Raw genomic sequence first — 24,141 nt, forward strand, 5'->3', positions numbered from 1 at the left:
TTTAACCAATCATCAAGCTTTTACTCTCCCCAGGATGACACAGGGGTAGAAAAGTCGTTTCGGATCCATGATTTGTTCATCTTTATGAACGTGGGTCTGTCTACATTATCAGTGGAGAGCCGCGTGCGCTTATCTGTCAGCACACCACCAGCAGCGCTGAACACACGTTCAGACAGAACGCTGGCTGCGGGGCATGACAAGATCTCCAAGGCGTAAGTGGCTAGCTCCGGCCATTTATCCAGATTGGAAGCCCAAAAAGAGCAAGGGTCCAGTGACACAGTCGTGGCTTCAATGTTTACTTGGAGATACTCCTGTACCATCGTCTCTAGGCGTTGACTATGTGTCAGACTTCTTGTCTCCTGTGGCCTTGCAAAGGATGGGCTAAAAAAGTGGTGAAATGATTCCGCAAAATTGATGTTACCAGCAGATACTGTGGTTCTGTTACAGTTTGAGTGCTGAACACTTGACGGTCCCACGGTTGGCAAGTTGGAACTGTGAGATTCACTACGTGCACCACTGGTATTTTGTGGAAAAGCACATGTAAGATTCTGCAACAGTCTCTGCTGATACTCCTGCATGCGTGCATCCCTTTCTATGGCAGGAATAATTTCTGCAAATTTACTTTTGTACCGGGGATCTAACAGTGTGGCAACCCAGTAGTCAGGATTATTTCTAATTCTCACAATTCGAGGGTCATGTTGCAGGTAGTGCAGCAAGAAGGCACTCATGTGTGTTGCGCATCCAGGAGCACCAAGTCCCTGTTGTGTTGGTGGCGAGGTAACAATCATGCTTCCTTCCTCTGTCCTCTCCCCCCAACCTCGCACAACAGAAATGTGATCAAGGTCTCCCTCATCTGATGAGTCTTCCATCAGTTCGTCCTCCACTTCTTCCTGGGCTCCTGCACCTTCCTCACTAGTTTGGCTGCTACCATGCGCCCTGGTAAAACCATCTCCCCCACCCTCACATGCCTGCCGCCTTGGTGCTGCCGACCGTCTGGACCTTGCAGATGTTAGCCCTTCCGCATACAACTCCTCCTCCTCTACTTCCTCCACCTCCTCTTGTGCCACCACCTGACTCCGAATTCTGTTTAACATGTGCTCCAGCATGTAAATCACCGGAATAGTCATGCTGATAATGGCATCGTCAGCACTAAACATCTTCGTCGCCATTTCAAAACTGTGCAGAAGGGTGCATAGGTCCCTGATCTGAGACCACTCCTCCAGCGTGATTTGCCCCACCTCTGAATCTCGTTGGCCCAGGCTATACGTCAGAACGTATTGCACAAGGGCTTGTCGGTGCTGCCACAGTCGCTGCAACATGTGCAGAGTTGAATTCCACCGGGTAGGCACATCGCATTTTAGCCGGTGAAGTGGCAGGCCCAACGACTTCTGTAGAGATGTAAGTTGCTGAGCTGCGGGATGCGAACGGCGGAAGTGAGCACACAGCGACCGTGCCCTCTGCAGAAGGCCATCTAGTCTGGGATAGTGGGCTAAAAATTGCTGGACAACCAGGTTCAACACGTGAGCCATACAAGGCACGTGTGTGACATTGCCCCGGCGAAGGGCCGCACCCAGGTTTGCAGCATTGTCGCACACGGCCTTCCCTGGTTTCAGGTCCAGTGGAGACAACCATTCATGAAATTGGTTCTCCAGAGCTGACCACAACTCCTCAGCTGTGTGACTCACATTTCCCAGACATTTCAATGTAAAAACCACCTGATGACGTTGAGCCCTACTGCCAGCATAGTAAGGAGGTGTGCAGGATCCCTTCTGCGCAGTTAGAAAGCTTGTGGCATGACCAGACAGGCTTTGGGTGCAGGTGGAAGACCGAGAGGAGGTTGAGGAGGCAGAAGCAGTGGAGGAACTTTGACATAAAGAGGATTGACGCACAACTCGTGGGGATGGCAAGACTTGGACAGCAGCCCCTTGTCCTGCTGTCACCATAGTTACCCAGTGCCCAGTCAGCGACATGTAACGCCCCTGTCCATGCCTACTCGTCCAAGTGTCTGTGGTGAAATGCACCCTGTCACACACAGAGTTTCTCAAAGAAGCGGTGATGTTGTGTGCGACATGCTGGTGGAGCGCAGGCACACCTTTCTTTGAGAAGTAGTGCCGACTGGGCATCTGGTACTGGGGCACTGCGACGGACATAAGGTCTCGAAAATCCTCTGTGTCCACCAGGCGGAAAGGCAGCATTTCTGTAGCCAAGAGCTTGCAGATGGTGAAATTCAACCTCTTAGCTTTCTCATGGCTAGGAGGAAATGGTCTTTTACTTGTCCACATCTGAGGGACTGAGGGCTGGCTATTGTGCTTAGACGGGGTTGATAAGGGTGTCCCCAGCAAACTGCCGGTCTGTGAGGAAGATGCAGGCGGACATGTTAGGTTGCCTTGATCCAAAGGTGGTGCTATCGATGTCGGACAGCGCTCAACAGCAGCTGGTGTTCCCACCTCCAAAGAAAATGATGACCTGCCAATCACGCTGGCTGTTGCGGGTAAAGAGGTGGCAGGTCTGCGCCCCAAAACAGGTGTGACTGCTGTCCCCCCAGTCACAGAGGATGAAGAGGCCGCGGATGCACAAGATATGGCAGACGGTGGTTGGCCCGGCCGGCTAGGCCGCATTGTAGCACACTGAGCTTCCCACTGCAACTTATGCTTCATGTCCATGTGCCGGTTCATGCATGAAGTACTCAAACTATGTATTTTTTGGCCTCTACTTAGCTTTTGCTGACAAATGTTACAGATAACACGAGTTGGGTCATCTTTATCGATCTGAAAAAATGCCCAGGCTATGCAAGGCTTAGCACCCATGCGACCTGAAGAGCCACCACGACTTGTGGTGAGAGGCAGAGTTGTGTTTGAGGATGCAGTTGTTGACGTGCTTCCAGTACTACGTCTCTGTCCAGGAAGGCGCAACCTGACCTCGTCGTCACTAGCATCTTCCTCCACCTCCTCTGCTGACCTCATCTCTTGGCTGACTGTGGGTTGACAGTAAGTGGGATCTCCAACCTCATCATCATCACCCTGTTATCACACCCGTCGTCCTCAGAGCCAACCTGTTCCTGCCCTGACAAAAAACTAAAGTTGTCGCTCCAATCAGGTATTTGAGTCTTATCATCGTCTTCCTCATTGTCTCCACCAACAGGAGTTACAGTTTGGGAATGAGGGTCTACATTATGGTCAGAACCTTCTGCGTCTGGTCCTGGATCCGACTCATAAAGATTCTGGGCATCAGTGCAGATCATTTCCTCGTCTGGATTCACAGAAGCGCTGGAGTCGACCTCTGATTCCCAGGCTATAGTATGAGTAAACAGCTCTGCAGACTCAACCATCTGTTCTACCTCATACTCAGACGGGCAGCTGGAGATTTGGGAGCTGTGAGGAAGCAAGTGCGATTTGGGTGACACCTTTGAGGACTGGAGTATTTGTGATGTTGAAGTTGATGTGGAGGAGAGCCCACTTAAAGGAGCACTTGATATCCGTTGAAGCACCTGCTGTTTTTGTGCCTCATCTGGAATTTGTAGCGATTGGCGTGGCCGTAAGAAAGGGATCTTATCACATTGTCCGCTAAAAGAAGTAGACATTTTAGTTTGGCTGGAAGATGGTCTTTCTTCTGCAGATGTTACTGTTGCTTTAACACCTACCCCACGGACACAACCTTTTTTCCCCTTCCCAACACGCCTATTCCCCTTTCCACCAGCAGCAGGCCTTTTTCCACTCATTTTGGTGGTTAACTAATTCACAACTCTGGAGTTGTTTGCACAAAAAAACAATGGATGGTAACCGAGCAGAGCTGAGTGGCCAAACTGTGGTATTAGGCCAAAACTATTGGCTGGGTTAGATGCAGAAAAAAATTATATTCAATTTGCAACCTGATGGAGGTCAGTATAGATGGACTAATACAACAAGTCCCACACACAGCTAGAAGCCCAATATTTTTTCAGAGGTAGATGCAGAAAAAATTATATTCAGTTTGCAACCTGATGGAGGTCAGTATAGATGGATTAATAGAACAAGACCCACACACAGCTAGAAGCCCAATATTTTTTCAGAGCTAGATGCAGAAAAAAATTATATTCAGTTTGCAACCTGATGGAGGTCAGTATAGATGGACTAATACAACAAGTCCCACACACAGCTAGAAGCCCAATATTTTTTCAGAGGTAGATGCAGAAAAAAATATATTCAGTTTGCAACCTGATGGAGGTCAGTATAGGTGGACTAATAGAACAAGTCCCACACACTGCTAGAAGGCCAAATATTTTTTCAGAGCTAGATGCAGAAAAAAATTATATTCAGTTTGCAACCTGATGGAGGTCAGTATAGATGGATTAATAGAACAAGACCCACACACAGCTAGAAGCCCAATATTTTTTCAGAGCTAGATGCAGAAAAAAATTATATTCAGTTTGCAACTTGATGGAGGTCAGTATAGATGGATTAATAGAACAAGACCCACACACAGCTAGAAGCCCAATATTTTTTCAGAGCTAGATGCAGAAAAAAAATATATTCAGTTTGCAACCTGATGGAGGTCAGTATAGATGGATTAATAGAACAAGACCCACACACAGCTAGAAGCCCAATATTTTTTCAGAGGTAGATGCAGAAAAAAATATATTCAGTTTGCAACCTGATGGAGGTCAGTATATATGGACTAATACAACAAGTCCCACACACAGCTAGAAGCCCAATATTTTTTCAGAGGTAGATGCAGAAAAAAATATATTCAGTTTGCAACCTGATGGAGGTCAGTATAGGTGGACTAATAGAACAAGTCCCACACACTGCTAGAAGGCCAAATATTTTTTCAGAGCTAGATGCAGAAAAAAAATTATATTCAGTTTGCAACCTGATGGAGGTCAGTATAGATGGATTAATAGAACAAGACCCACACACAGCTAGAAGCCCAATATTTTTTCAGAGCTAGATGCAGAAAAAAATTATATTCAGTTTGCAACCTGATGGAGGTCAGTATAGATGGATTAATAGAACAAGACCCACACACAGCTAGAAGCCCAATATTTTTTCAGAGCTAGATGCAGAAAAAAATTATATTCAGTTTGCAACCTGATGGAGGTCAGTATAGATGGATTAATAGAACAAGACCCACACACAGCTAGAAGCCCAATATTTTTTCAGAGCTAGATCCTGAAAAAAATTATATTCAGTTTGCAACCTGATGGAGGTCAGTATAGATGGATTAATAGAACAAGACCCACACACAGCTAGAAGCCCAATATTTTTTCAGAGGTAGATGCAGAAAAAAATATATTCAGTTTGCAACCTGATGGAGGTCAGTATAGATGGACTAATACAACAAGTCCAACACACAGCTAGAAGCCCAATATTTTTTCAGAGGTAGATGCAGAAAAAAATATATTCAGTTTGCAACCTGATGGAGGTCAGTATAGGTGGACTAATAGAACAAGTCCCACACACTGCTAGAAGGCCAAATATTTTTTCAGAGCTAGATGCAGAAAAAAAATATATTCAGTTTGCAACCTGATGGAGGTCAGTATAGATGGATTAATAGAACAAGACCCACACACAGCTAGAATCCCAATATTTTTTCAGAGCTAGATGCAGAAAAAAATTATATTCAGTTTGCAACCTGATGGAGGTCAGTATAGATGGATTAATAGAACAAGACCCACACACAGCTAGAAGCCCAATATTTTTTCAGAGCTAGATGCAGAAAAAAATTATATTCAGTTTGCAACCTGATGGAGGTCAGTATAGATGGATTAATAGAACAAGACCCACACACAGCTAGAAGCCCAATATTTTTTCAGAGCTAGATGCAGAAAAAAATTATATTCAGTTTGCAACCTGATGGAGGTCAGTATAGATGGATTAATAGAACAAGACCCACACACAGCTAGAAGCCCAATATTTTTTCAGAGCTAGATGCAGAAAAAAATTATATTCAGTTTGCAACCTGATGGAGGTCAGTATAGATGGATTAATAGAACAAGACCCACACACAGCTAGAAGCCCAATATTTTTTCAGAGCTAGATGCAGAAAAAAATTATATTCAGTTTGCAACCTGATGGAGGTCAGTATAGATGGACTAATACAACAAGTCCCACACACAGCTAGAAGCCCAATATTTTTTCAGAGGTAGATGCAGAAAAAAATATATTCAGTTTGCAACCTGATGGAGGTCAGTATAGGTGGACTAATAGAACAAGTCCCACACACTGCTAGAAGGCCAAATATTTTTTCAGAGCTAGATGCAGAAAAAAATTATATTCAGTTTGCAACCTGATGGAGGTCAGTATAGATGGATTAATAGAACAAGTCCCACACACAGCTAGAAGCCCAATATTTTTTCAGAGCTAGATGCAGAAAAAAATTAGATTCAGTTTGCAACCTGATGGAGGTCAGTATAGATGGACTAATAGAATGATGCTATGCCCAAAAGATTTTACTTCACTAGGTGCAGTAAAAAAATTGGTATTCTATACACAGGTGGTATATCTTGCAACACAGATAGGCTACTCCACTGACTAACACACTCTGCAATAGGCCAAAAAGGATTAGCTTTGCTAGATTCAGCCAAATGCTGTGAAAAAAACTTCCACAGCACTGGCACAGACCTGCCTGGCAAAAACTGATAGGAACTGATGTAACCTAGTCCTGAAAAGGACTCCAATTACAATTAGTCTTTACTCCCACAACCTATCTATTTAAGAGCACAGACCTGCCTGATAAAAGTCGTAGGAAATGCTGTAACCTAGTCCTTAAAAGGACTGCAATCACAACTATTCCCTACTCCCAAGCTATCTGTATATTTGTGCGAAAATTGGCTTGAAATTAACAAGGTATAGCGCACACAGCAACAGCGGTGCCGTCTAACACGCAGCTGCAGCAGTGAGAAAATGGTGGCGACGGGGAAAATGGCTTGGTCTTATAGGGCAAGGACATGTGACATACACTGCCAATGACACATGCCCTTGCTTGTGTGAAAAAAAGCACTTCGCTCCGTGTGTGCGCTGCTGATAGGCTGACAGATTGCACCTCCCCACTGCAAATGCGGGAAAGAGAAAAAAAAATGGAGATCTTCATTGTTCCTGCAGAGATCCATCCCCTGCCCCTCCCCCCGCCCCGCTGTACACTCAAACTGCGTATTAACATTAATTTTCATCATTACTGAGAAAAAATCCAGTTATGATTTTGGTGCACGAACAGTTATCGAACAAAACCTCGAACAGCCGAATTTTTCTCAAATTGTTCGTGTTCGCCGAATGGCTCGAACACCGCCCAAAACAGCTCGAATTTGAGATTGGCGAACAGTTCGATTAGAACAACGCTCATCTCTACTCTCTGTCAGGACAAAGTATTCTTCAGTGTGCGCTAAGATTGGCTGCAGATATCAGGTGATAGGAACAGTAAATCATACCTTCCTGTCCCGCCAGAGACCACTATAGCACCTTGCACTGAAGCCATGGGTGTTGGAGAGGGTAAGTATACAATCTTTTATTTTGTTTTTATCCCTTCCTTTTGTATATTTTTCATATGTTCAAGAAAACCTTGAAGGGTATGTGCACACAGCGTTTTTAGACACTGGTGTAACCGCATCATTTTTGAAGCAGGAGATTCTTCAGGAAAAAAACAGCCTTATTTTTTCTGTGTGTATATATATATTGTCAATATGCCTGTTACATGGTAATGTGTTAAATGCAAGATGTCTGTGAGTTATGTGTACATATGTATACTGTGTATATATATAATAAATGTCTGGATGTACGTATATATATATATATATATATATATATATATATATATACATATATATGGCTATAGTGCGGGTGGTAGGCCATTCACCATATCTCCACTCCAGCATGTGGTCTGGGCTGTAAATAGACAGCTTTGTGACTCAGGTGTGGTTCAGTATCTGGAGTGGCTTGCTCCAGAGAGGAGCTTGCATGTGTTGTGCTAAAACTAAACTGTGTGTGGTTAACCCTGAGTGGCCGGACCACGGCCGATATACAGACTGTGCTGTATCTTTTTATTTTGCTTTGCCGTTATGCCGAATGGGCTGTGTTTACTTTATGAACTCTAGGTTGGTTTATGCTGTTTTTAATAAACCAACCCGAAAATTAAAGAGACAGTGTTCCGTGTCTACCTCCGTGTACAGCCGAGCAAGCCGCTTTACCACAGTAGGTATATAATATATGTAAAAATTTGGGGTGTTAGTATATTGGAGTCTTAAAGGGTTATATGAAATCAGGCACAGTTAAATGGTGCTGTACATCATCCATCAGGTATTGTATAAATGACTTATTATATTAGGATACACGACGATACCTGCTTTACCTTGCATCAGGCAGTCGCCTCTCCCAATATCCAAGCCCATGTGCAGCAATATTTCTCTGTGCTTGTGGTCATATTGTGTGAATGAGAGAGATGCTAATTAAACCATCTTAAGGCCTATTTACAGCCTTTTATGCCTACCAATACTGTGCATATATCCTTCAATTTTCATATATGGACTTTGCTTGCTAATTTTGTCACTTCAGGTTCAGTGTATAGCTTTTCTATTGTAGACGGGGGATCACATTACTTATATATTTATTACCCTATCCATGTTTTTTGCATACCTTCTATACCTTTTGGATGCATATATCATTATTGTATTGGCCACAGTAGTTTCCCTGTAGGACATTCTGCTTTTTATTATTGTTGTTTTTACAGTGTCTCAGTAAAAATATATTTTTAACCTATGGATCTTCAGTACTCGGCTTTAGCACTTTAAGTCTGAGTTGATGTTTTGAATTCTATTATTAGGAAGTGCCATATATGTATCCATGTGGATATTTGTGAAAAGTTTTCCCTGATATTTGTAACAATTTTAACAACCATCAGTGGTTTTGTGAACTCGCAATACTAGCACCTAAAAATGATAGCGTCAGCTCCATAAATCTACAAATACAGGGCAGAGTGCCGGGTCCAGCAACCACTTACATGTCCATTGATTCAGTCATGGATAGTGAACAAGCCGTAATGTTCCTATTGGAGTTCCTGAATTCTTTGGAGCCTCCTGAAATGCCACTGCATAGGCTCACTTTAAAAATACAAGCTCCGATAATGTTGCTCAGGAACTTTGACCAACCAAAATTGTGTAACGGCACAAGGATATGAGTTAAGAGTCTCATGCCCAATGTTATTGTAGCCACTATTCTTATGGAAAACCTTAAGGGAGAAAATGTTTACATTCCGCGTATCTCCTTTCTAGCAAGCGACATGCCTTTCCATTTTAAGCATGTGCAGTTCCCAATTCAATGTGCATTTGCTATGATTATAAACAAAGCACAAGGTCAATCACTTAAAGTAGTCGGCATTAATTTGGAGAGCCCTTGTTTTTCACATGGTCAACTCTACATTGCTTGCTCTAGGGTGGGTAACCCCAAAAATCTTTTCATATATGCACCTGAAGGTAAAATGGAAAATGTTGTTTGCCAAAAATTGCTACAATAGAGAGCTATGTATCTGTAAATCAATCTTACTCCTTTGTCCGTTAACCATTGATAGGTTAACGGACAAAGAGAGGGGTGAAGGGTTGCACTATGCTGTCCCCCTTTTATGGATGGCATGTGGCACTAACTACATACCCTTCCCCCCTTTTGGGATGCTTTATGATTTCTCCCTCCCCACCCCTCTATTATCTGGATGAGTGGTATGTTCCCTCTAATGTGGACAATGAGAACAGGAATGGCTAGTAAACCCCCTTCCTCTAACTTAAATGTTCCCTCAGAGTCAGTCTCCTCTTCTTCTCAATTTGGAACCCGGAGTTGCTCGTTCTGTAGTGCTGTCTGTCAAGAGAGATGTCTCACCCCCTCATCCAAGCAGTATGTGCCCGGACAGCACAGTAAGGTGAGCACTGGCTACAAGCCCTTATTTCTGGGCTCAACAGTCTTCTCCCTGCTCCTGCTGCAGCAATGTCCGAGGCCGGTGGTCCACAAGGTGTTCCTGCCCTCCAGCATGGCTAAGCCCCAGCTCGCCTGCTCCAGTAACTGCCTGCCCCTTAGTCGCATGCTGGGCAGACAGCTTAGACCCATCCACTCTTTCCCCACATCCTTCTCATAGCGTGGCACCATTAGCTAACCGCCATTGTTACCACCCTGCCCCTCAACTGTCGCCTTTTCAATTCCTCCATCAGTCTCTACACCAATCACCCACACACATCCATACAGCCACCTTGCACCAGCCTGTGTCTCTGCACCCGACAAATTTTCCCAAGGGTGCCAGAAGTAGTAGTTCTGCATCTGCAGAAGAAACTCCTCCCCAATGAAATTAACCCCCAGCAGCCCATCAGCACATTGGTTACTCCAACAGCTGCTGAGCACAGCTTTGTGAGGTGAACAGAGATTCTTTAACCCCTGTACTTCCATTCTTTGGTGCCCACTGGTTAACGCTCTAGTGGCAGTTTCCCTATGGCCCCTTCCCACAGAGTCAGATGTGGCAGGTGTAAACGCTATGGGTCCAGCTCCTCATCTTCTGGTTCATCATATCACCACCATGGTCACCATTATTCACGTCAGCACACCATTGCTTCACGCATTTGTGTCCGAGGTGCAAATCCTACAGGAGATGTATGTAACTTATTGAGAAAGGGGCAAAGTGATTATTCCAGTTCTTTATCTGCCCTGAAGGCTTTGTGGGAACAGTTTTCTCCGCCGACTAGTACTGTAATCCCTGAAGGTAAAGTTGTATGTCCCTTAGTTAGCGTAAAGATTCCTTTTCTGTGGGATTAGTCCCCTAGGGTCTCATCTAGATGACAAGATTAGGAAAAAAAATTGGAAAAATAGCTATAGTGACACCTGGTCATTAGTATTGGTGGATCAACACACAGTTGATAAGGATAGGAGATCAGTTGATAGACCTTTTGATAGAAGCAAGTAAAACAGGCTTTCAATGTTTTATGTGCGTTATAGGACAGAAGCACTTGGAACGAAGTTCTGAGTTATTTTTATATCAAGATATGATATATAATTCTTAGAAAGCACATGGCAGTACCGCTTGGTGGCGTTATGATGATGAGTTCCGGACGTGGCAGGCCTTGCAACCTAAAATGGGTTGGGGGGGTCAAAGCAACTGATGTTTGGCTCAGGTTCATGTTTTCTTAAAAAAAGCCCTCCTTTTCAGCAGCGGCCACTGGTCATTTCTCAGGAGCAGGACCCCGCGCATTGGTTGTCTATAGACGTGGAGCATTCTGGTTATTTAATGAGGTACACAGACATTTTTTGAGCTATGTAAAGAAAAACTTGAGTAGTTCTGTTCCTACGGGGGAGCTCATTCAGCACTGCATTGTCCCCGCCAGTCAAGTAAATTACCAGCTAAATCCTCTCTCGGTGACCACTAGGAACAAATCCGCGATGGGCCCTTGGTTAGACCAATATACTAACAAAGATCCTATGTAAATTTAGTAGGACCCCATATTTCACTCGTAATTTAAAATCAACCAGAGAACACCCCTAGATATCAGCCCGAAAACAAAACAAGATCCTCCTTAATACAATCAATAAAGAGGTTGCATTAGGAATGATTGTTGGACCTCTAAAAGAGAGTTTAGAGTTTCGTCATTGGGAATAGTTAAAAAAAAAATGGGCACATTCCGAATTATACACCATCAGTGATTCTGTTGATGATGGGGTCTTGTTGGAAGATGCGTTGGGCTCCTTTGTCTACTTGGCTGAAGCCTGGGCTCTTTTAGCAAAATCCAATATCAAATCTGTCCCAATGTCGTTATTTTGAACTTTTTAGTTGCTTCCTGGATTGGGTTGTTGGATTTCAGGCTGATAACAGGTCTGCTACCCATTATTTGGATAATTTCTATTCATGGGTTCAAAAGATTCAGAATCATGTCAACGGTTATTAGAGCATTTTAAAATTATGACTCATTGTCCCTTAATCACCAAGAAAAAAAAAATACACTCCAACAAATGCAATCATTACTGAGACGGCTGATCTTAGGGTTTTGGTACAATCTTTGGTGTTTAGTGGAGTGCAGATGTGTGGCACAATTCACGGATGGACCAAGGATTTTCAAAAACCTTACTTTGCTTGAACTTTTTCCTATTGTTGTAGCGGTTGAAATATGGGGTGACCATTTTACCAATAAAAAGTTTGTTTTTGCAGTGACAACCTTAGTGTGGTTCATTGCATAAATTGTTCATCTACATCCTCTCTCCTGGTACTTAGCTTTCTTCACCACCAAAATATCTAGTTTAAGGCCCTCCAAATCCCAGGAATCGCTAATAGTATTGCTGATGCATTATCGTGTTTTAATTGAAAGGCTGTCAGAGAGTGGCAAACAGCTGATGCCTTTAGTTTGATCTCCCATTACACCTACAACATGGCAATCTTATGGTAAGGCTTGGGAAGGGTGGTGCCTCTTCATTAAGGGAAGACCATTGCTGCCAGTCCTTGCTGAAGTAAAAATCGAGTTTAATTTGCAGCTTCATAAGACGGGGGAATTTGGGTTGGTTTGGATTTTTATTTTCAATTAATAGGATGGCATTATTAAGGCCTTTTTTTGTTAGACAGGTTGTTTAAGGGTGGAAGAGGTCTCAACCCAGTATAGAATGTACACGCCCGATTTCTCCCTCTTGCTGAGTCATGTGATCTCTCTTACGCCTTTGGTTTGTTGTTGTTTCCACATTGAGTCATCTCTTTTGTGTCAGCTGCATTTGCGATTCCAATTTTGGCGCCTTGCGCATTAGTGAATTGATTCTAACTTCAAAAACAGATCCGTGGGTGTCGTACTATTTGACGCCGTTGCTGTTGGGGATAATACCCAGTGGTAGGGGTATTTGAGTTCCGTTACACTCGATTTTGGGTTAGGTTTGCCCAGTTAAATTAGTTTACAATTATTTAGGTTGTAGGGGGTAAATTTTACTTGTGATATACGGATGGATCTCCCTAAACAAATTTCAAATGCAGGCAATTTTTTGTAGGTGTTTAGAGGCTGCAGGAGTTCAACCAGGGGATTACGGGACACATTCTTGTCAAATTGGGGTTGCTACTGAGGCCGCCAGTGTGGATTTATCCGAAGCAGAAGTTCAAAGGATTTGGAGGTGGCATTCGGCTTGTTTGGTATATATATCAGACTTGATTGATCAATTAAATTTTTCTTCATTTTGGATTTTTAGGCTCTGTCAGGCCATTTGTGTGGTTGTTAGGTTATCATTGCATATTCTGGGCAGCACAGTGGGGTGAAAGGCATTGAAGTAAAATAGTGAATCATCAGGACCCTCCTTGGCTGTTTAATTAAAGAAAGGAAGCACCTGAATGTTTTGATTATGCAGGCTGACTTGCCTGTTAAAGTGCTGCAGGGCATTTGGCTACTAGTCCAGTTCTTCAAAAGTTTTAAGTGCCTTCCTTGTTATTATTATACGATAAAAAATATTTATTAATAAGTATAGCTGTGACCGACCTGCACCACCAATTCATCTGAGGGCCTTTATTTGTTCCACAGGGTATTGGTGGGGAGGGAAGTACCCGGTGTTTTGCTTTGGGGTCTCTGCAGTCATTTTTTTGCGTGTTTGTGAAAGGAGAGTAGATTTTAATATTTAATAAAAATTTGTTCAAAAAGTAGCTGCTGTTCGCTTCAGTGTTACAACAAATTAGTAAAAATAAACAACTGTTAATTCCAAACTAACAAAAAAAGAGTTGAAAAAACAAATTTTAAACTATGAACATGTCAAATTCAGGGTGAAAGTGAAAATTTAACTTTAGCAAGCGTAACAACAATTTAACATATCAATTTCTGTGAGCAAAGCCGCAGGTATTTTGTTAGTCATAAATACAAAGAATATGTTATTCTTGGCTCTGAAGGCATCCGATTGGCACAGAAGGAAGAGGGGCAAAAACACTTTCTGCACATCGGAGGCACTCCTTGCCCCCTACTCCTACCAGTTAACAAAAATAGCTTCTTGCCATCAGAGTGAGAATTATGTGGGGCAGCTGGGATGGAAGAGTTCTGCCACTATTTCTGACTACTGAAGGGGTGGAGTAGGTTTGAGTTGATTGATCTGACTGATGGGGATGGAGGGGAGAGTGCGATGTGAAAACTTTTATTACTGGTGGGGCACGCGGGTAATTGCAGTCAAAATATAAATGTATGCAGTGCTTTGTCCTTAGGGGAGCAGTAGAATGAACCCACATTAAGAATAATCATAAAATATTGCCTCCACAGAGTATAATCATAAATTAGCGGCCCTTGGATTATAATTATAAAATAACCCCCCCATAGAGTATAATCATAAAATAATGCTCCCGTAGAGTATAATCATAAAATAGTGCTCCCATAAAGTATAATCAGAACATCCCCATAGGGTATAATCATAAAATAGAGCCCCCATAGAGTACAATCATAAAATAATCGCACCCCTGGATTGTAAATATAAAATAACACCACAATATGGGATAATCATGAAATAACAACCCCATAGTGTATATTCATAAAATAACACCCCCATAGAGTATAATCATGAAATGATGCCCACTGGAGTATATTCATATAACTTCAGCAAGGCATAATTTTACAACAAGGGGTGTATAAGATTATACTCCAGGTGTGCTTTATTTTATGACATGGGGTGTAAGTAATTCATATATACCTTTTGCAATAAAATGACACTTCCCTAGAATATATGACTACATTCACATGTTGAATTTTTGCCATGAAAAGTGCAGCCTTTTACTTTCTCAGCAAAGTGAGAGTTCTGAGATTTCATGCACATATCTCTGCTTATTTTTTCCTTGCAGATTCGTAGAAGTATAAAATCTGCAGTATTTCAATTCTTTCAGAGTTTTTGCAGCCTTTTTCACCCATTGAAATGAATGGGGGGAAAAAATGAATAAAAAATGTGTGCTTTTCATGCCTTTTATCCTGCCAAGAAACACGTTTTTGATGCAGAAATGTCTGCAGCAAATACTTAATATGTGCACATACCCTAAAGATAAAATCACACATCTTGGGAGTATAATTATGTACACATTTATCAATAAAAATTACACTTACTAGAGTATTATAATATACTAGCTATTGAACCCGTTCTACGCCCGGGTGGCGAGCATTTTTATTGGTATATGGTCTCCTATGCTGGTATGTGATGCCTCCCTCCTGGTATTTGTGCTGCCCCCATCCTGTCCCCACCATCCTATCCTGGTAAGCATGGCACCCATCATCCCTATCCTGGTATGCATGGCACCCCTTATTCCCATCCTGGTATGCATGGCACCCCTCATCCCCATCTTGGTATGCATGGCACCCCTCATCCCCATCCTGGTATGTATGGCACCCCTCATCCCCAATCCTGGTATGCACGGCACCCTTCACCCCCAATCCTGGTATGCATGGCACCCCTCACCACCAATCCTGGTATGCATGGCACCCCTCACCCCTAATCCTGGTATGCATGGCACCCCTCATCCCCAATCCTGGTATGCATGGTACCCCATCCATTATCCCTATCGTGGTATGTATGGTACCCCTCATCCTGGTATGGATGGTACCCCTCATCCTGGTATAGTTGGTACCCATCATCCTGGTATGGATGGTACCCTTCAGCCCTATCCTGGAATGCATGGCACCCCATCCCTCATCCTGGTATGCATGATCCCCCTCATCCCTATCCTGGTATACATGGTACCCCTCATCCCTATCCTGGTATGCATGGCAAACCTCATCCCCAATCCTGGTATGCATGGCACACCTTATCCCCAATCCTGGTATGCATGGCACCCCTCATTCCCAATCCTGGTATGCGTGACCCCCTCATCCCCCAATCCTGGTATGTGTGGCCCCCTCACCCCCCAATCCTGATATGTATGGCACCCCTCATCCCTTTAACGCTGGACACATACAAAGAAATAAACACTTATACTCAACTTTCTTCCCTGTGCTCCAGTGCTGCTGTGTCCTGTCCTGCTGGAGGCAAGGGGAGGAGTGCGACGCCGGAGTACGCGCGTGCCCATACCATGCTGTCCGGCGCCATTTTGCAGAAGGCACACTGCAAATGTGTCTTCAGTAAAATGGCGCCGGATAGCGCTATGCGCATGCTCAGATTCTGACGCCTCACTCCTGCCCCGGTGTCCGGCGAAGAGAGGCGCCGCAGCAACTCTCCTCCCAGTCAGATAAGTATGTAAAGTATGGCGCCGGAGATCACGGCATGTGTTCAGTGTCTACGTATACCGTGATCTCCAGCGCCATACACTCCTCTTACCTGTAACGGCTCCATGCGTGCTTCTGTCTGGAGCCAGACTGCGCAGGCGTGTCACGCTTGCGCAGTCTATAAAGGCTTCAGACAGAGACACGCATCCTCGGTTATATTATAGATTATGTTTATACTCGAGTGGGAAATCATCACTTAACTGCAAGGGGTCAGCATAAAAGTGCACCTGCGTGTGTTAATGTATGTGTGTGTCATTATGTATCCTTGTTTCGCTGCGTGTGTTAAGTAAAAGGGTACGTGTTTATATGTGTTTAAATACATAAAACAGTATCCTCTTCCCACTGTAACAGTCTATCATTGTTTATTTGTTACTGTAAGTGATATCTGTATTTTGTATGTAACCTCTTCACATGTACAGCACCATGGAATCAATGGTGCTATATAAATAAATAATAATAAATAATAATATTACATATTCAGATATTTAGGACATATTTTATAAATCTGTAAGGCTCTGTTCATACTGCATTTCTGCAGTATCCCTCTGTAGAGACAGAAACAGAGGCTTTGCAGACGACATTTCTGAACAAACGGACACATTCAGGAAACAAAAACTCATTTCCACAAATGTCACCCAGTGTGGACACAGGTGCAGCAGTTCTGCTTTCCAGGTAGCCGGAGATTTCATCCTCCTCATAGAATCACTACAGCTCTCATTGTCCATGGAACTGCTCAGGCGCCTGATAAATGGTGGTCAGCTGATGCAGAGGGGGTTCACAGATCACGTGCTCTGTAACGTCCAGTGACGGGCAGGATGGGGGGCGCAGTCACTCTCTGGGGACGGAGCTTCGCTCTTCTGGTGAACATGTTACCGGCTGCTCCATTCCTGGCGCTGAGGAAGATGACGGGCAGGCGAGCGAAATATGCAAATTCCTAACATGTCAGCACCAACTTGGAGAAGTGACATTGAAGACCCCCTACTGACTAATGACCCGCACTACAACCTCCATCATGCTATATTACTAAAACTGCTACTATGACATAGTAATGGGGCAGATGATGTCACAATGTTGACTCGGTGCCGCTTATTTCCAGTGTCCTCCTGCAGCCAGGAAGAAATGATGTGTAGCCGGTGCTACAAAGAACAGTGTGTCTGTTATTTCTGGTGTCCCGGTGGCTGCACCATTATATTGGCCTTGCACATGGGATCTGTGCTAGCCCAGGTATTGAGGCCTTGTGGTTGGCCATGTTCTGGGGGCTCTGGCACTGAAGGCCCACAAGTTCATATTATGGTAACACTGTACCAGGCACTATTGTGGGGATGCTGCAACTGGAGCATTTAATCAGTTTCCATAAAAGTATTCATTGTAATGTGGCGGTTTGCAGTCTGTTGCCATGGAGACAGTGAGAATCCACTGACCACACTGCCACATCCGTCAGACAGACTGTACACAGGAGCAGCACTTCTGCTTTCCAGGTAGCCGGAGATTATATCCTGTATAATATAACCCAGGGTGTATCATACATGTCAGCCACACCACAAGGAACACCAGGCACTGCTGCTTATCATGCTGTGGCTTCTCCCCCATGACAGGTTACAGTATGGCCACATATTACTATTATTATAACTACTACCACTATCATTACTATATACTATTACTATCAGTACTACCTCACATCTGTATGCACTGTACACACCGGCGGCTCCTCCTCACAGAATCACGACAGCTCTCTTCCTCCATGGAACCTCTTAGGCGTCCGATAAATGGTCAGGTGGAGCAGAGGGCATATCTTACAGATCACGAGCGCTGTAATGTCCAGAGATGAGCAGGAGAGAGATCTTCAAATCCATGACAAGTCAGCACCGACCTGGAGAAGTGACATCGATGACCTCCTACTGACTAATCACCCACACTACAACCTCCATCATGCTATATTAAAACAACTGCTACTGTGACATAGGTGATGGAGCAGATGATGTCACAATGATGACACAGTTCCGCTAATCTCCGGTGTCCTCCTGCAGCCAGGAAGAAAGGACGTGTAGCCAGTACTACAGACACTATGTCCATGTGTCAGTTTGATCTCCACTCTCAGATTGCATTTTTCAGTAGAACATTGGTAAAAAATAAGTTTATACAGTGTATAATCTGACTTTCAAGACCAAAACTATATTCTTTGGATTGCACTACAAATAAAGAGTTATATTGGTGGGTTATGTTATATCTTCGGACTGTGGATTCTTTTTCAATTCCTTGGATTTAAGGAGTGGTATCCTATTCGGAAACCCAAAGACTAGGAGTGACTTATGTCTTGTTCCCACACCCTATAAGTAGTGGCAATTATATTCCCAAAATTTTGAACTAAGACCATTATATCCACATCCACCTGGCAGAGGTGCACATAGAAATCATGGGGCCCCATAGCAGAAGTTTAAAAAAAAGCCCTTCATGCAGTATAATGGACCTACATACAGTATAATGGCCCCACACCTCTCCACACTGTATAATTGCCCGTATTAGCCCTCCAAACTGTATAATGGCCCCATCACAGCCCTTCACACAGTATGATGGACCCCACACAAACCTTCACACTTTATAATTGCTGACATACAGTATAATGGCTCTCACATAGCCCTTCAAATATTATAATGGCCCCATATTGCCTTTCATATAGTATAATGGGCCCCATATAGTCCTCCATATAGTATAATGTGCCCCTCATAATCCTCCATATAGGATAATGCACTCCCATGGTCCTCCACAGAATATAATGCACCCCCATGTTCCTTGACACAATATAATACACCCCCATTGTCCTCCACACAATATAATGCACCCCCATGGTCCTCCACACAATATAATGCACCCCCCATGGTCCTCCATACAATATAATGATTTACATTTTTATTACATTTTTTATGGATTTAATAGAGAAAAAATATCAATCACATCAATATTTACGCCAATTACCGATTCCCGTAAATAATCTGATCATTGTGCTATGTGGATCATTATGATTACAGAGACACCAAATATGTCCATGTTATTTGCCGATTTGTGATGTTTATTATTTTTTAATAAAGGGCAGTAAAATTTACATTTATGTAATTGTTTTTCATTATTTTTTAGTAGTTTTATAGGAAGAAAAAATCTTTCTTTTATTCTCCCTCTTGAATACAGAGACATAAAATACACTGCTATATATACAGTGGGTACGGAAAATATTCAGACCCCTTTCAATTTTTCACTCTTTGTTTCATTGCAGCCATTTGGTAAATTCTAAAAAGTTCTTTTTTTCTCATTAAAGTACACTCTGCACCCCATCTTGACTGAAAAAAAACAGAAATGTAGAAATTTTTGCAAATTTATTAAAAAAGGAAAACTGAAATATTATTATTATTATTATTATTTTATATAGCGCCATTGATTCCATGGCGCTGTACATAAGGGGTTACATACCAAATACAGATATCACTTACAGTAAACAAACTAACAATGATAGAACGTTACAGAGGGAAGAGGGCCCTGCCCTTGTGGGCTTACATTCTACAGGAATGGGGCAGTAGACAGTAGGTTGAGGGGTTGCAGTAGCTCCGGTGTTGGGGGTGGCAGAAAGCAAAGTCATGGCAGGCTGTAAGCTTGTTTGAAGATATGAGTTTTCAGGTTCCATCTGAAGGATCCGGATGTGGTGGATAATCGGACGTGTTGAGGCACAGAATTCCATAGGACGGGGGATATTCGGGAGAAATCTTGGAGGCGATTGCGTGAGGAACAATAAGTGTGGAGGAGAGAAGGAGGTCTTGGGAGGACCGGAGGTTACGTGAGGGACTATATATCGGGAGATTAGTTCAGAGATGTACAGAGGAGAGAGGTTATGGATGGCTTTGTAGGTCAGTGTTAGTAGTTTGAACTGGATACGCTGGGGAAATGGAAGCCAGTGAAGGGATTTGCAAAGGGGGGCAGCAGAGGAGTAGCGAGGCGAGAGATGAACAAGTCGTCCAGCAGAGCTGAGGATGGACTGGAGGGGTGTGAGAGTGTTAGCAGGTAGGCCACAGAGGAGGATGTTGCAGTAGTCGAGGCGGGAGATGATGAGGGCATGCACAAGCAGTTTAGTAGATTGAGGGTTGAGGAAAGGATGGATTCTGGAAATATTTTTGAGCTGGAGGCGACAAGAGGTGGCGAGAGCTTGGATGTGGGGTTTGAAGGACAGGGCAGAGTCAAGGGTTACTCCGAGGCAGCGGATTGTCGGTACAGTGGAAAGAGTGATGTCATTTATTGTGATAGAAAGATCAGGTGGGAAAGATATGCGAGATGGGGGAAAGATAATGAGTTCAGTTTTGTCCACATTGAGCTTCAGGTAGCGGGAGGAGAAGAAAGTGGATATGGCTGCTAGACATGCTGGGATTCTGGACAGCAGAGAGGTGACATCTGAGCCAGATAGGTAGATCTGGGTGTCATCAGCATACAGATGGTACTGGAAGCCATGGGATTTTATGAGGTGTCCCACGCCAAGGTATAGATTGAGAAGAGTAGGGGTCCTAGGACAGAGCCTTGAGGGACTCCAACAGAGAGGGGGCGGGGTGTGGAGGTAGTGTGGGAGTGGGAGACGCTAAATGTGCGGTTAGAAAGGTATGAGGAGATCTAAGATAGGGCAAGGTATTTGACGCCAAAGGAAGAGAGGATCTGTAGTAGGAGGCAGTGGTCAACTGTATCGGAAGCAGAGGACAGGTCAAGAAGAAGGAGTACAGAGAATTGTCTGTTAGCTTTGGCTGTAAGTAAGTCATTGGTGATTATGGTAAGGGCAATTTCGATGGAATGGTGGGGGCGGAAGCCGGATTGTCGGTTGTTGAAGAGAGAGTTAGATGAAAAGTGGGAGGAAAGTTCAGCGTGAACGTGTTGCTCAAGGAGTTTAGAGGCAAATGGGAGCAGCAATATGGGGCGATAGCTGGTCAAGGCGGTTGAGTCGAGGGATGGCTTTTTGAGGATGGGCATGATTGTGGCATGTTTGAAGGCAGTGGGGAAAGGACAAGAAGATAGTGATAGGCTGAAGAGATGGGTTAGGGATGGGATGAGTGTGGGGGTGAGGTTGGGGAGGAGGATGGGGTCGAGTGCACATGTGGTGAGGTGTGATTTGGAGAGGAGACGAGTAAGGTCTCTTTACGTGATGTTGGGAAGAGAGGTTATGGGGGTAGGGAAATGGTGTGGAAAACAAAGGGGTTGTGGTGGTCGGACATTAAAGACTTGCCGTGTTTGGTCATTCTTGTTTTTGAAGTGTGTGGCAAACTCCTCAGCAGAGATGACGGAGGTCGGAGGGGGCAGTGGAGAGCGGAGGAGAGAGTTAAAAGTGTTGAATAGCTGTTTGGGGTTGTAGGATAGGGAGGATATGAGGGTTGTGAAGTTGGCCTGTTTAGCAGAGGTGAGTGCTGATTTGAATGTGAGCGTTGCTTGTTTGAATGCAGTGAAGTCAGCTTGAGTATGTGTTTTATTCCAACGCCGCTCCGCAACCCTGGATGCTTGTCGAAGCTGTTTAGTGAGGTTGTTGTGCCAGGGTTGCCTGTTGACTCGTCGCGCTCTGCCATGCACAAGAGGGCCGACCGAGTCAATGGCTGATGCGAGAGTGGCCTTGTAGAAAGCGGTGGCGCTGTCTGTGTCATGGAGTGAGGATATGGATGTCAGTGGTAGAACAAAGTCAGAGAGTGTGTGAGTGTCTAGATGTGCAAGGTTTCTGTGGGGGTGTGCTAGTTGCCGGACATGGATGACAGGTGAGGAGGACAGGGATGAAAATGTGAGTAGATGGTGGTCAGATAGGGGTAGGGCGGAGGTTGTGAGGTTAAAGAGGGAGCAGAGTCGGGTGAAGATAAGGTCTAGTATGTGTCCATCTGTGTGGGTGGCTGAGGAAGACCACTGAGTAAGTCCAAATGATAAAGTAAGTGACAAAAGTTTGGTTGCTGCTGACTGGCGAGTGTCAGTGGGGATGTTGAAATAGCCCATGATGATTGTGGGAATGTCAGCAGAGAGAAAGTAAAGAAGTCAGGAGGATAATTGGTCAATAAAGGCAGTGATTGGGCCCGGAGGTCAGTATATGATAGCCATTTGGAGGTTGGAGGGAGAGTAAATGTGAACAGAGTGGACTTCAAAAGAAGGGAGAATAAGGGAGGGAAGAGGAGGAGTAGGGCTAAAGGTGCAGTTGTTAGCGAGGAGAGGACCCACTCCTCCACCATGTCTGTTACCAGGGCGAGGAGTGTGGGTGAATTGGAGGCCACCGTAACACAGCGCAGCAGGGGAGGCAGTGTCAGAGGGTGTCAGCCATGTCTCCGTGATGCCCAGGAAGGAAAGATGACGAGAGGTAAAGAGGTCGTGGACAAAATGGAGCTTGTTGCAGACAGTGTGCATTCCAGAGTGCTCCAGAGAGAGGGAGCAGCGGGGTGGGCATCAGGTTTTGCATAAGAGAGGTTACTGTAGTTTGCAGTTGTTTTGATGGAATAGGTGGGGGAATTGGTGGAAAGTGCAAGCTGTGGGGGTCCAGGATTGGGAGATAAGTCGTCAGCAGTGAAGAGAAGCAGAGAGAGGGAGAGCAGGTGGGAGAAGGAGAGTGTCCGGCTTGTTTTATGTTTTGGTAGGATCGATCTGAGGTTGAGGAGCAGGTCTGTAGATGAGGTTAGGTGGGGAGGTAGGAGGGAAGGAAAGATGATGATTTGGTTAGAGGGTGCTGGGGTTTGGGGATAGCGAAGGAGAGTGAGCATTAGTGGGGCAAAGACAGTAAGGGCATATGTAAGCATAGTGAATGTTAGGTGTGAATCAGAAAGAGAATCTAATTAATAATGGTAGATAGTTATTAGTGATGAGCGAGTACTAAAATGCTCGGGTATTCGTTGCTCGGGTCGAGAAAATTGGAATACTCGGGTGCTCAACCCGAGCAACGAGCCCCATGTAAGTCTATGGGAAACTCGAGCAATTTTCAAGCGGCTCCCCCCGGCGGTCTGCAGTGGGCCTAAAAATTGCCAAAATCGATGGGAACAGTGCTCAAATGACATGGGAACAGCATGGAGAAGACTCCTGGAAGCATTTCTGACTCCCAGGTCACTGCTGTCAACAACGTTGTCAGAATATTACGCCACTTTTACGGACTCACAATAAAACATACAAAAACAAAACCGAAATGGATTTTCCTGGGAAATATATTAAGGAACACCCTTTCCAGGGTAATGACTTGTATATAAGGCAAAATAAATAACCAAAACCAAAAATACTCCTCCACACCTTGGGCTATGTTCACTCGTAGCGTTTTTGATGCGTTTTTGCACTTTTGCATTGCTTTCAACAAAGACAAATGCATTCACTGGGAAATGTCATTTTAACATTTTACAACCTTATCTGGCCATGTGGTGTGTGACACATCATCAGACACATGCAAACAGTGCTGAAAAGACATGGGAACAGCATGGGGAAGACCTCTGGAAGCATTTCTGACTCCCAGGTCGCTGCCCAAAAGTGTGCCCATTATAAGTGATCCTTGGCGCATGGGAAGATGCCTCCCGCCATGCACCTGTCATTGCAGACTTGCAACAATCACCGTCCACGTCCTTGTCCCAGTGCAGCGTTCAGCTGTCCCTACCCCATTCCTTGGAATGCAAGCGCAAGTATGCAGCCAGTCACCCACCCACAGGCTGCAATACTATACTGCCAAATTTTTGACAGATGCTTGCACTTGAAATGTGGCCTTTTAGGCTCGTGGAGGCGGAAGTTTTTCATAACCTCATGCCAGCGGGGGCTGGGTGTCCATACTCGGTTCCCAGCCACCACTGTTTCTCTCGGTGTCGCCTCCGCCTTCCACAAGCACGGGTCCCACAACATTACCCGTGCCCTACCCAGTGCACTTACCGGGAAGGACTGCCTAACCACAAACACGTGGACAGGTGAATGTGGCCAGGGACGGTACGGAGCCAATCCACAACTTT

The sequence above is a fragment of the Phyllobates terribilis genome, unplaced genomic scaffold, assembly GCF_046119375.1.
Source record: "Phyllobates terribilis strain yellow unplaced genomic scaffold, ASM4611937v1 Scaffold_2__4_contigs__length_985480577, whole genome shotgun sequence".
Lineage (NCBI taxonomy): Eukaryota > Metazoa > Chordata > Amphibia > Anura > Dendrobatidae > Phyllobates > Phyllobates terribilis.